Below are 11,402 nucleotides of genomic sequence, written 5' to 3'. Positions count from 1 at the left end.
AGGAAATGTAGACCTAAAAGGATTGTTTAAAGGAATATTTAAATGATTATTTTCCTTATTTAATAATCTGTTATCAGTCAGAACCCTGGCAAACTTATTTTCATCAGTTTTTTTAGTGGAAGTCACAAATAAAGGAGCTCTTGGTTTTTCCCGGCGTTACTGAGTCCAAAGCTGCTGTTTCAACACAGAACGTTCACATGCATCCACAAACCTCTCAGCACTCAAACACCCACAGACAGGAGGCCAGCTGGACCGAGGCTCGGCGGCGTCCTCAGACCCACGAGTCGGGGAGTCGCTGAACTTGTTGGTCCGGTTTGAAGGCCTCCGTGTGGTCCAGTAGAAGTCCACGTAGTCGGTGTTGGCTTTGAACCGCAGCAACTGGCCTCCATCAGGTGGACCGGCTCGTCCTCGTAGGGCTCCTCCTGTAGCCTTGAGGGGACCACAGGAACATTCAGTAGCTGTTGGAGTTCTTCCTGTCAGGCTCGTGGTAGAACGGCTCTGAAGTATCTTGTACTTGTCTTATCTGGAACAATTTAACAGCCTAAACTGTTAACAGCGGTGTAAAGAAGCAAACACACAGGCATAGATTAGGACTCAAACTAGATTTATTTTAGAAAACAAATCAGCTTAGAGGCATTTGTTCACACGTGGCTGAATAGGAGGCCGTCCAATCAGATTGGAGGTCTTCAATCTGTAGGTTGTTTGTTGGGTGAGACTCTTGGACCTCCATCAGCTGACATGGATGTTTGAAGGTCTTCCTCTCTAGTGCCAGATGATTCATCCATGAATTCAGCAGCTACAGACTGAAATGAAGCTCATGCTGCCGTGATTGAATTCCTGTTCCAGATCAAATGTTCAGATCTCACCTTGAATGCAGCCGTCTGCTGTCTGATAGTTCTTCTCATTGTAGTCTTCAATAAAGTCTTTTTCCTCATGTCAGGATGTGGTGAGACTCTTTCTCAGTCGCTGCAGACGTCCCTCATTGTGCATCTCCAGAGAAGAAACAGAAAAACTGATCACTGCTTCAGCATCACAAACGCTCTCCAGCATTCAGAGTGTTTTAGGAATTGATTCATTGTGTTGTGAACTTTGAAGGAGCAGAAACTTTACAGCTGCCAAAGATATGAGCTCCAATTCTGGATGTTTAAGGAAATGAAGTTCATCAAATGAACACTTGATTTTTGCTGATAACTCTTATTAAATTACTGAAGAAATCTAACATAAAAACCTGTAAACTCTCAGGCAGCTTTTGTTAAAGTTTGTCTATAATTCTATCATCATGTTCTGGAACCAGGACTCTGCAGAAGTTCCTTCAATCAGATACTTGTGTGTTTCTATTTAAGGCCTCAGGTTTGAACGTACAGCAGAGGATTAGAAAGGAGTGATTTTAATATTTAAATCAGTCCAGTAAATGTTTGGAATAAAAATGATTAAAATTTTGATTTAGATAGATTTGTGTCATAAATAATATTGTACAGTCTCACTTAAATATATCCAAATGAGTTCAGTGTATTTACATTTTATAGAATGTTTGATTTTGTAATCTCAATACTGTAGGGTCTGACCCTAAATATTACAATAATGATGTAAATTTAAATAATATTGTAGTACAGAGTCATAAACTTTAATCAGCTAAACTTACATAAAAATTTCACTGCACAATCTTAACCTGAACATTCATATTATTGAGGTAAATTTACATAAATCATGTTATTCTAGAGTCTTAACTGGAATATGTCTAACATGAATCTTTTTGTATTGTGCTGATAAACAACAATAACCCGACTTTCAGATAATATTTATTGTCTGTGATTGTGAGACTAAATTCCTCCACATTCTGGAACTTTACCAGCACCAGCTGTAGGAATAAATAAAAATAGAATCTGTTCATTTCCACATTATGTACATTTGTTTATTCTTAATATCTCAGACTGAATGTAGCTGGCAGTAAAAACAAACTCATCTGCTGGACTGCATTTCGCAAAATGGAAACATGGACAGAATTTAACACTCATGTATCCATGGCAACACTAAAGTTTCTGCTTCTTACCAAAGTTCACAACACAAGTAAAGATTTTAATGTAAAACTTCAGGGATGACTGCTAACCATAAGTATTCTGATCAATACTTCATGATCAATATCAGGACAGATGTTACAACTCCAGCTGTTCCATTAGACTGCAGTTATTCACAGAGAAATTAAAACATCACATTCCTCATAAAAACTAGATGGGACTTTTATTAAATAAAGTGTTGGTGAATAAACAGTGTAAAAAGTGCAAAGCAGCTCCATTAAATCAGGAGATGTGAGACTTCCACAGCATGGATCACCATCTGCTGTGTTGATTCATAGCTGAATGTCAGAATGAACTGAGATAGAAAAGCTGCTTTGAGCTGCAACATTACGGTCTGACAATCCAACACCATCACAGTTTTCCTCTGGATGTTTTGCTTCAACATGCTGTGAAGTTCAGTTTTTACCTGAATCAATACAGAGATTCTATTTCCAACCAAGACTGGAATAAAAACTAGAATGTTATGAGGTTATTAATGCAACTAAATCATTTCAGATGGAAGATTTACTTCTAAGTTCTAATTCAAGTTTCAGTTGGAGCACATTGCATTCACAAAGAAAAACAGCGATACCTTCATAGCAACATTTAATAAACCTAAAGCTTCCCTGTTGGCTCATTGGTGGAGTTTGTTACTGAGCATCTGAACCTTAAATCCAGTGAGACGACCATCTTCAGTCGAGGCCAGTCAGAGAACTTCAAGACCTTCCATCAGCTGGACCAGATGTGGCATCATCTCCCTCTGAACATCTGGATGACAGGAGAAAAGACAGAAATCAAACACAGATCACAGAAATACAATTTATTCACTTTGGTCATTTTATAAAAGTAGCGTGAACTTTATTAAAACTTGACAACATCAGTAATGAAAGTAAATGTTTTTATCTCATGTTGAAGCTAAATTTAAAGTCAATTTTAATGACAGTTTATCCTGAGAGGAGTGAGAATGGAGCTTTTCTTTCCTTTTTAGAATATTCCCTCAAAATATTCTGTTTATTATTGGCTTTAGAAGCATTTTTCTTCACTTATTTATTTTTAGATTCCTCAGACTGATGCACTTTGCTGGTTTGCAGATAATTTCATGCACAATGGCAATAAAGATCTTCTATTATAACATATTTTGCTAAAACAAGAACTGAAACCTTCTCAACCATCTCTCAGTCTGTAAAATTCCAGCTGCAACAAAGAATTATCTGATGTAGTTATTATTTTAATCTTTACTGAACCAGCCCTGGAATTAATAAAAATCTGTATATGGATATGATTTTCTCTGATGGGACCACTAAAACTGCATCCAATAAAGTAAATCTCTTCTGCACTGCACACATACTACACTTTTGTATAACTCTGGATGTCAGAGTAAAGGCAGACAGATCCACCAATCAGCCACAACATTCTGACCACTGACAGCTGAAGAGAACAACATCCATCATCTTGTTCTAATGCAACATTCTGCTGGGAAACCTTGACGTTCATGTGGATGTTTGACATGTACCACCACCTAAACACTGCAGGACAAACAATCCCCTAGTCTCCATGGCAACAGCAGTCCTTGATGCCAGCTGCCACCCTCAGCAGGACAAATTAAAACTGTTCAGGAGTGGTCCGAGGAACACGACAGAGCTAAGCTGTTCACCTGGGTTCCACACTCCCCACATCCAGATCTGATGGAGCATCTGTGGGATGGTCCAGGATCAGCCTGGTCTAGGTAGAACCCACCCTGCAACCCACAGGACCCACAGAATCCACAGGATCCCCAGAGGTTCTGATGAACCACTGGGTCAGAGGAGTTTTAGCAGCATAAAGGGACCAACACACTATTAGTCAGGTGGTCAGAATGTTATACTGGTATATTGTCATGCTGATTATATGATCAGTAAATGTTACCATCAATTATAACGTCCACATTGATCAGGGAAAAAAACCAAACTATCAGTTCATTCAGAAACTGTGGGGTTAAACCTAAAAACACAGACCTCAACAGCAGTTTGTTTCAAAGCAGAACACCAACCGGTTTTCACTGAAGAAGCTTTCAGAGCAACAATTAAATGACAGTTTTGTTCTCATTAAGTTCAGAGTCAGCCAAAATAATGTACACACATCAGGAAAAGAAAAACTTTTATAAATATTTCATTTGTATAAGTACTTCTATACATATAGAGTCCTCTTTCTAAGTTTGATCAAATCACGATAACTGTGTGTCCTGTTGTACGATGTTTTCCCAACAGATGGCGCTACCCTCATGAATGGAGCATCAACAAGTGACGTCTACAACACAACAGAAATGTCTGGAAGCCAGTGGCCACCACTTTGAGCACCTCTTGTAATTGTAGAGGCCAAAGATAACTTTTATTAATCTTGTGATGTCTGAATAAATTTGGGATTGAAATATTTATGCAAGTTTTTCTTTTCCTGATGTGTGTAAACATTATTTTTGCTGACTCTGTATGATGGGTTTCTGACAGGTCACCAGGCAACGTCTTTTTATAATAATGACAAACATACCTGCATTCTACAGGAGTGATTTTCCTCATGTGCAGGTAAAGATGTGTGAGGAGCTTAGAGATGACAGGAGCAGGAGTCATCCTCACTAATTCAGCTTCCACCTAGAAACAGAAAGACCACAAACAAACACACTGATATACTCTCAAACGTTCAACCTCACAGCCTCAAAATATCTGTTTAGGAAGTGTTGTGTTTCTAAATTCTGCTGAAAGCATTGACAGACATTCTCTTACAAGGTTGTGTAAAAAGCAGCCTGTCCTCTGAGCTACTGAGAAATCTTCCTGAACAAAGTCTCTACATGTAAATCAGCTCAACAAAAACTAAAGCCTCAGTCAGAGATAACAGGTATCACAAATTATAAACAACTTTCTTTGTTAACTCAGACTTTCTGCTTCAACCTCACATAAAAAGGGGAGTTTAACTCGTCAGGTGACTGAAAATGAACGGCTTGTGCAGTTCTAGATCCAAAAGTAGGATGTTTCAACTCATGTTTTACTACAAATACATGCAATAATAAATAAATACAATGGCTGGTTGTTCGTTTATTCACTATTAATGCCACTTTATATACTGGATTGAACTTGAGCAGTGGAAGAGAGAAGGAATTTAATGAAATTATGGAGATTCAGAGAGGTAATGTTGCGCAATGTTAAGTTAAGCGCGGTTTAATTCAAACCAGCTGAATGTTAAACTTCAGTGCAGCTGAACGGGTTTCAGTTAACATTAAAGTAAAATAACTTTTTGGAAAAGCTAAAATACACAGCAGAGAAATACAGGTTGAGAAGTTCATCCTAACGACGGACAGCTGCAGCAGCAACTAACACAGGTGTTCAGCGGTAAGTTAGCCACCTGTCTTAATTAGCCCGCTAGCTAACTTAGCCGCTTAGCTAGCTAACTTAGCCGCTTAGCTAGCTAACGCATCCGGACGAACTGCTCAAACACGACAAAACACAACTCTTCACAAGTCGCTGACTTAACGTACAACAAAACAACGCTACTGGTTAGAAGTATTTAACTTCTTACCGTGTTTTACTCCAAAAACAAGGTCAACAGCAGCCAGAGATGCTACCAGACGTGCCGACCATAGATATATACAGCAGACTAGATCCGCTAGCGCGCTGTCTTCTATAGTATCTATGGTCTGACCAATCACTGCTCTCTGGCTCTCAGTCAGTCTGACCAATCACTGCTCTCTGGCTCCGCCCTCTGAGAATCTTGTTGTCGTTTGGCTCCACACTTGCTGATGACCACTTCCGGTCTCAGAAAATGAAAAAACGGACCTTTATTCGTTTCTGTCTCTTACTGATTTTATTATTTTGTTATTCGAAATATAAAATGAAAATCAAAGCATTTTTAAAATTTCGTATATCCCTTTTTGATCATGAAAAGGAAAAATGCCTTGTATTTCAATTTTATTTTTTGTATTTTAAAACAAAAATCAAATAACCACTTGTTTTTTGTTTTTCAATACCCATTTCAGAACGGAAAATCCAGTTGCCAAAATATACACGGACCGACGAAACAGTAAATCTCGAATTTCAATGAGGCAATTTGGCTTGCAGACAGCAGACTTATCAACACAATGCACAAGAAATGACAATAAATGAACAATATCAAAAGACTGCAACTCAAAGGTTTTTGTTCTCAACATTTTCACAAATCAACATCAATGTACAAATCACATCAGTATCAGAGAACAGCATTCACACGGTGAAATATGAGCAAAACCAGCTAAGATCAACTGTCTGTAGCAGTGGTTACAAAGAGGATTTAGCTACTTAAAATTAATCCTTTTTGCAATGTGTTTGTCCCTGTTTTCAATTTCAAAGCATTTCATACTACAAAAACTGTTATATCTTGTGCAATAAAATGCTGAAAGAGAACAAAAAAGTGTAAAACTAACTTTCTAATTTGAAGATATAAAGATTTGAAAGTAAAGTATAAAAATAAATCAAAGTACAGACAACTTTAGTGAAGGCACTGGAATTTTTAACCAGAATTTGTAGGATGCATAGAAATGGCATTTGATATGAAAGTAGAAGAAAAAGATCAATCTTTAGCTTTTAAAATGGCTACAGGTGGGACAGTAGGGAGCTGATTCAGCAGTGAGCAGTCTAGTGCCATTTCACCATGTTTGGTTTGAACTGTGGGTATTACCAGAGGACTATCTGCTGCAGATCTCTAACTCCTACCAGGCTTCTACTCAGTAAACATTTATCTGATACATTTTGTGCCCTCATCATTTAGAGACTTAGAGAAAATAATTTGTGCCTTTTCTATATTTATTTGGATCTGGCAATTGGAGTAATGTGTTCTGTCTTCTTGGTTTTGTCAGTATTCGGCATTTAAAGTCTTTGTGATACATTACCAGTATTGAAAAATAATTTCTTTTTAAATGCAGCTGGCTCAAGAGTACAGCCCTGTGTTCAGCCTGAGGAAAGGCAGTGAGAGTATGGTGTTTATTTCAGGATACAAGATGGTCAAAGAGGCTCTTATCAATCAGCTTGACAGCTTTGTGGATCGACCTGTTGTCCCTCTCTTCAATGATATCTTCCATGGCCTTGGTAGGTACTTATAAGAGTGCAAGAGGGCATGAGTATATGCTATGACTCATATTTTTAACTGTGTCCAGCTAATTCTCCAGGACAAAACAAAATCTATTCATACTGTTGAACGATTTATTATAGAAGTGTTGATATTACTGCATCTACACTCACAGAGATACACAGAACTCAACTCACTCAAAATCACTGTTTCTTTTTGAAGTGATAGTCACAAGTGACAGTTATAAAATATGTAAAGTCAGAGGATAAAAAAATGCTGCAAAATCCATTTTATTTGGAAATACATGCATAAACATTTGTGTGCATAAACTCCTCCGTTAATAATTCAGTCTAACATTCTCACAGGTATAGCTCTGAGCAATGGTTACCTGTGGAAGAAGCAGAGGAAGTTTGCCAACGCTCACCTGCGATACTTTGGAGAAGGCAAGAAGTCACTGGAGAAATATTTTGAAGTGGAGAGTAACTTCCTCTGTGAGGCCTTCAAAGATGAGCAAGGCAAGCAGATTATAGGGATTCACATGCAAGTGCAAAGAAGTGATTTTTTTCTTGTATGATTTATAATGCATTGAACTAAATTCAACACATTTCCAAGATGACCATTCAACCCCCACTACACCTTAACAAATGCAGTGAGTAACATCATCTCCTCTGTGGTCTTTGGACATCGCTTTGAATACAGCGATCAGAGCTTTCGCAGGTTTCTGGAGCTGGACAATGACACCATTGCACTTTCTGGCCCAGCTCAGAGCCAGGTAATTCCTGTTTAAACTATTGTACATTGATTTCCAAAGATACCATATCATTGGTCTGCTACAGATCTGAGATTTTGTCCCATTAACAGCTGTATGATGCATTCTCTGGCTTGATGAAGTATCTGCCAGGACTAAAAATGAGGATCCGTTTCTTTATAGGTATGATAAGCATTTTTCCCCCAGATAGAAAGACATTCTGGCATGTCATGGTTGGTAAAACACAAGTGGAAAAATAAAATTAAGGCTAGAGTGTAGGACTTTTACAAATAAGTAAATGTCTGTTACATTCAAGCCCCTTTCAGCCACATGCATCAAATATTAATTAAGCCTATCAGTACCAGGTAAATTGCTCTGCATTGGAGTTTTACAGTGCCAATAGAAGTACTTAACTTCTTGGGATTTTTCTCCTTTTCTTACTTTTCAGCATTGTCTCAACATTAATTTAATTTGGTTTTATTACAAGAATTTACACCAAAGACTCCAAAATGTCCAAGTGAAAGCAAATTTTATTTTTCAAATAATCAAAAATATAATGCCATAATGAGAGTTCTTCACCAGTCAAAGCTTTCGGAGGGAGTGGTGAGAGAGTAACTGTTGAAGAAAAGTTCATATTAATTGTCAACTAGAGTTCATCAAAAAGCATCCTGGAGACACTGAAGTCAACTGGAAGAAGGTTCTGTGTTCTGAAGAGACCACAATTGAGCCTTTAAGCCATCAGGCTGGACACTATTTTTGGTGGACACCAAACACTGCACATCACCACAAACACACCAACCCCACCATGAAGCACGGTGGTGGCAGCATCATAATAAGAGGATGCTGCATGGCAGAAGGCCTTGGGAAGCTCATAATGCTATAGAGTAAAATGAATGCAGCAAAGTATAGAGAAATCCTGGGTGACAGCCTGATGTAGTCTGCAAGAAAACTGCAACTTGGAAGATTTGTTTTTCAGCATATAACAGTGACAGTGAAGCAATATCAAGATAACAACGTGAATGTTCTGGACTGGCTGAGTCACAGCCTAACCTTCAGTCCATTTAAGAATCTGACTTGACTTGAAAAGGGCAGTTTACTCTCAATCCCTATGTAACATGACAGAGCTTGAGTAGTTTTACAAAGAACAACAGCAATGTGTTCACTCTTTTGGCAAGGACTTAAATGTAACATTAATTTACAGATTGATGAATCACAACATTAAAACTACTTCCAGGTGAATGGGATAACGCTGATAACAGAGTTACATTGATCAGCTTGTTACAAAGCAATGCTCTGCTCAATACTTTAGAAAAACCTTCATTCATGTGAATGTCCCCATGACACGTACCATCCACATAAACATTATTGCAGGCCAACCCCTACTAACTCTGATTAATGTGTAAAGTAGTTTAAAACATCACAGCACCAAAGAAATTCTTAAAATAACAATATTTTCTGTTGAATTTAGAAAAAAGAGGATCCTCAGGCTGGCTTTAACAGTGAAACGCTTCTGGTTTGCATCCTCGACCTGACTGAGGCTGGAACAGAAACAACTGCTAACACTTTACACTGGGGTCTCATATACATGATGTACTAGCGAGAGATACAGGGTTAGTGTTTTATTAACCACATCACAGCAGTGCAGCATACTGGTGAAGGTTGTAGACGTTTGTAGATGAGGTGAACCTCAAATACCATTGAGTGGCCAGTTGTGGGTTTATTATGTTTCCTTTTTCAGAGAAAGTCCAGGCCGAAATAGAAAGAGTGATTGGACAGTCTCGTCAGCCCACACTGGCCGACAGACCCAACCTGCTCTACACTGATGCTGTCATCCATGAGAGCCAGAGGTTGGGAAATATTATTCCCATGGGTATACCCAAAATGGCCACTAAAGACACCACCCTGGGAGGATACTTCATTCCCAAGGTAAAGGACTATTGACAAGACACCCACTGATAAATCTCAAGCTGTATATTCTTTCCAGACTTGCCCAGGGACAAATATCAAACTTTAAATGTTGTAAATTATTTATACACAGCTGATATGGAAAACATCTAATGACTTCTTTTCCAGGGCACAGCTGTTCATACAATCCTTGGGTCTGTGCTGATGGATAAGAATGAGTGGGTGACTCCCAATATCTTCAATCCTGAGCATTTCTTGCATTCCAAGGGCCAGTTCCTCCAAAGAGATGCCTTCTTACCATTTTCAGCAGGTCTTATGTGCAGTTATTATAGTTCACATAAAGAAAGAAGCATCTACAACTGGTTTTTCTGCAAGATGCAATCAAAGTGCACCAACTCTGATGATAACAGGACAAATGTTTCTGATGTTTCCTTTTTCAGGTAAACGTGTGTGTGTCGGGGAACGTCTGGCCAGAATGGAGCTGTTCCTTTTCTTTACGTCTCTCCTCCAACGCTTCACCTTCTCTCCTGTTCCTGGAGAAATGCCCAGTTTGGAGGGCATTAATGGATTCACCTATACTCCCAAAGAGTTTAGAGTGCTGGCTGTGCCTCGCTGATGTCATCCCAGCCAAACATAAGCATCAGTGAGTGCAAGCTTCATGTGGAACATATTAAAAACCAATCACTTCAATAAAGCAATAAAATGATGATCACATATCTGATCTGCAACTAAGAAATGCTTTGTTTAATACAAGATATGAACATTTTACCTCTCACTGGTAATGAAAAATATACAAGATTGTAATCTCTGTTAAGATTCCCTGTCAAGAGGTTTGTCTTCTGTTTAAAGATCAAAACAACAAGCCCAGCTCAACATCTATTGTTTTAAATTTGCTATATAAATAATGATGACTGGACTTGTGCACCCATGCTACAGCCACAGAAGTGTTTTCAGATTATTCCCTGCATACATTACTTCCTCACCTCCTAAGCTTTTTGGAGTTTGGTGATTTCACTGAAAAACACAACCAAAAACACCAGTGTATGAATACAGGAATTTCATATGTGCGCATTGACAGAATCTATCACTGGTTCTGCAACATTGTATTTGATGGTTTTCAAATAATTTAATGGCATAATCATTAACATGTACAATAATGTGTTAATGAATAATCTATTTTTATTAGATCATGCATTGGCTCCACATTACTTCAGTTGTTTACTCTTAAGTGTTTTTTAAGTGGATACAATGGCATTTTTTTTAGATTTATATGACACTATAGTCATCTGACACACAAACAATTGAACTTTAGCATTTGATTCATAGTCATGAAGGTCATTAGCTTCAACTTTAACCACAGTAAAAGCACTGTGTGTGCATTTTAGGTATCAGCTGTCCTGTTATTAAAGCCGTCACTGGTCGTACTGCTCTAGTTAATCTCTTATCAAAAAATTAATAATATTGATTTGGTCTCGACTTTGATTCATTAAATATATAAAAATAAAATGCTTTAGATGCATCCCCACACCACTGCTTCCTTTCAAGCATTTGTCCACAGAGTCACTATCAATAAAAGTTATTTTTGTCATACAAGCATGACAGTGGTACCAATCTTACCATCTAAATCT

The 11,402-nt window shown here is 38.1% G+C and overlaps 1 long non-coding RNA gene and 1 pseudogene across 2 annotated transcripts; one reads left to right on the top strand and one right to left on the bottom strand.

The window, feature by feature from the left end:
* Positions 1 to 587: 587 nt before the first annotated feature.
* LOC129349890 (uncharacterized) lies at positions 588 to 5,858 on the bottom strand. 2 transcript variants are annotated; one of them, XR_008603073.1, is made up of 4 exons: positions 5,601 to 5,858; positions 4,578 to 4,678; positions 867 to 990; positions 588 to 803 (listed from the first exon to the last, which is right to left on the bottom strand). It is a non-coding gene; the product is annotated as an uncharacterized LOC129349890 (long non-coding RNA). The 2 variants fall into 2 exon arrangements; XR_008603071.1 differs by having other exon boundaries at positions 867 to 2,822; positions 5,601 to 5,853.
* Positions 5,859 to 6,972: 1,114 nt separating this feature from the next.
* Positions 6,973 to 10,390, top strand: LOC111586284 (cytochrome P450 2J2-like; annotated as a pseudogene).
* Positions 10,391 to 11,402: the final 1,012 nt, after the last annotated feature.

The sequence above is a fragment of the Amphiprion ocellaris genome, chromosome 2 (genome assembly GCF_022539595.1).
Source record: "Amphiprion ocellaris isolate individual 3 ecotype Okinawa chromosome 2, ASM2253959v1, whole genome shotgun sequence".
NCBI lineage: Eukaryota > Metazoa > Chordata > Actinopteri > Pomacentridae > Amphiprion > Amphiprion ocellaris.
This window is presented reverse-complemented; position numbering and strand designations above follow the sequence as displayed.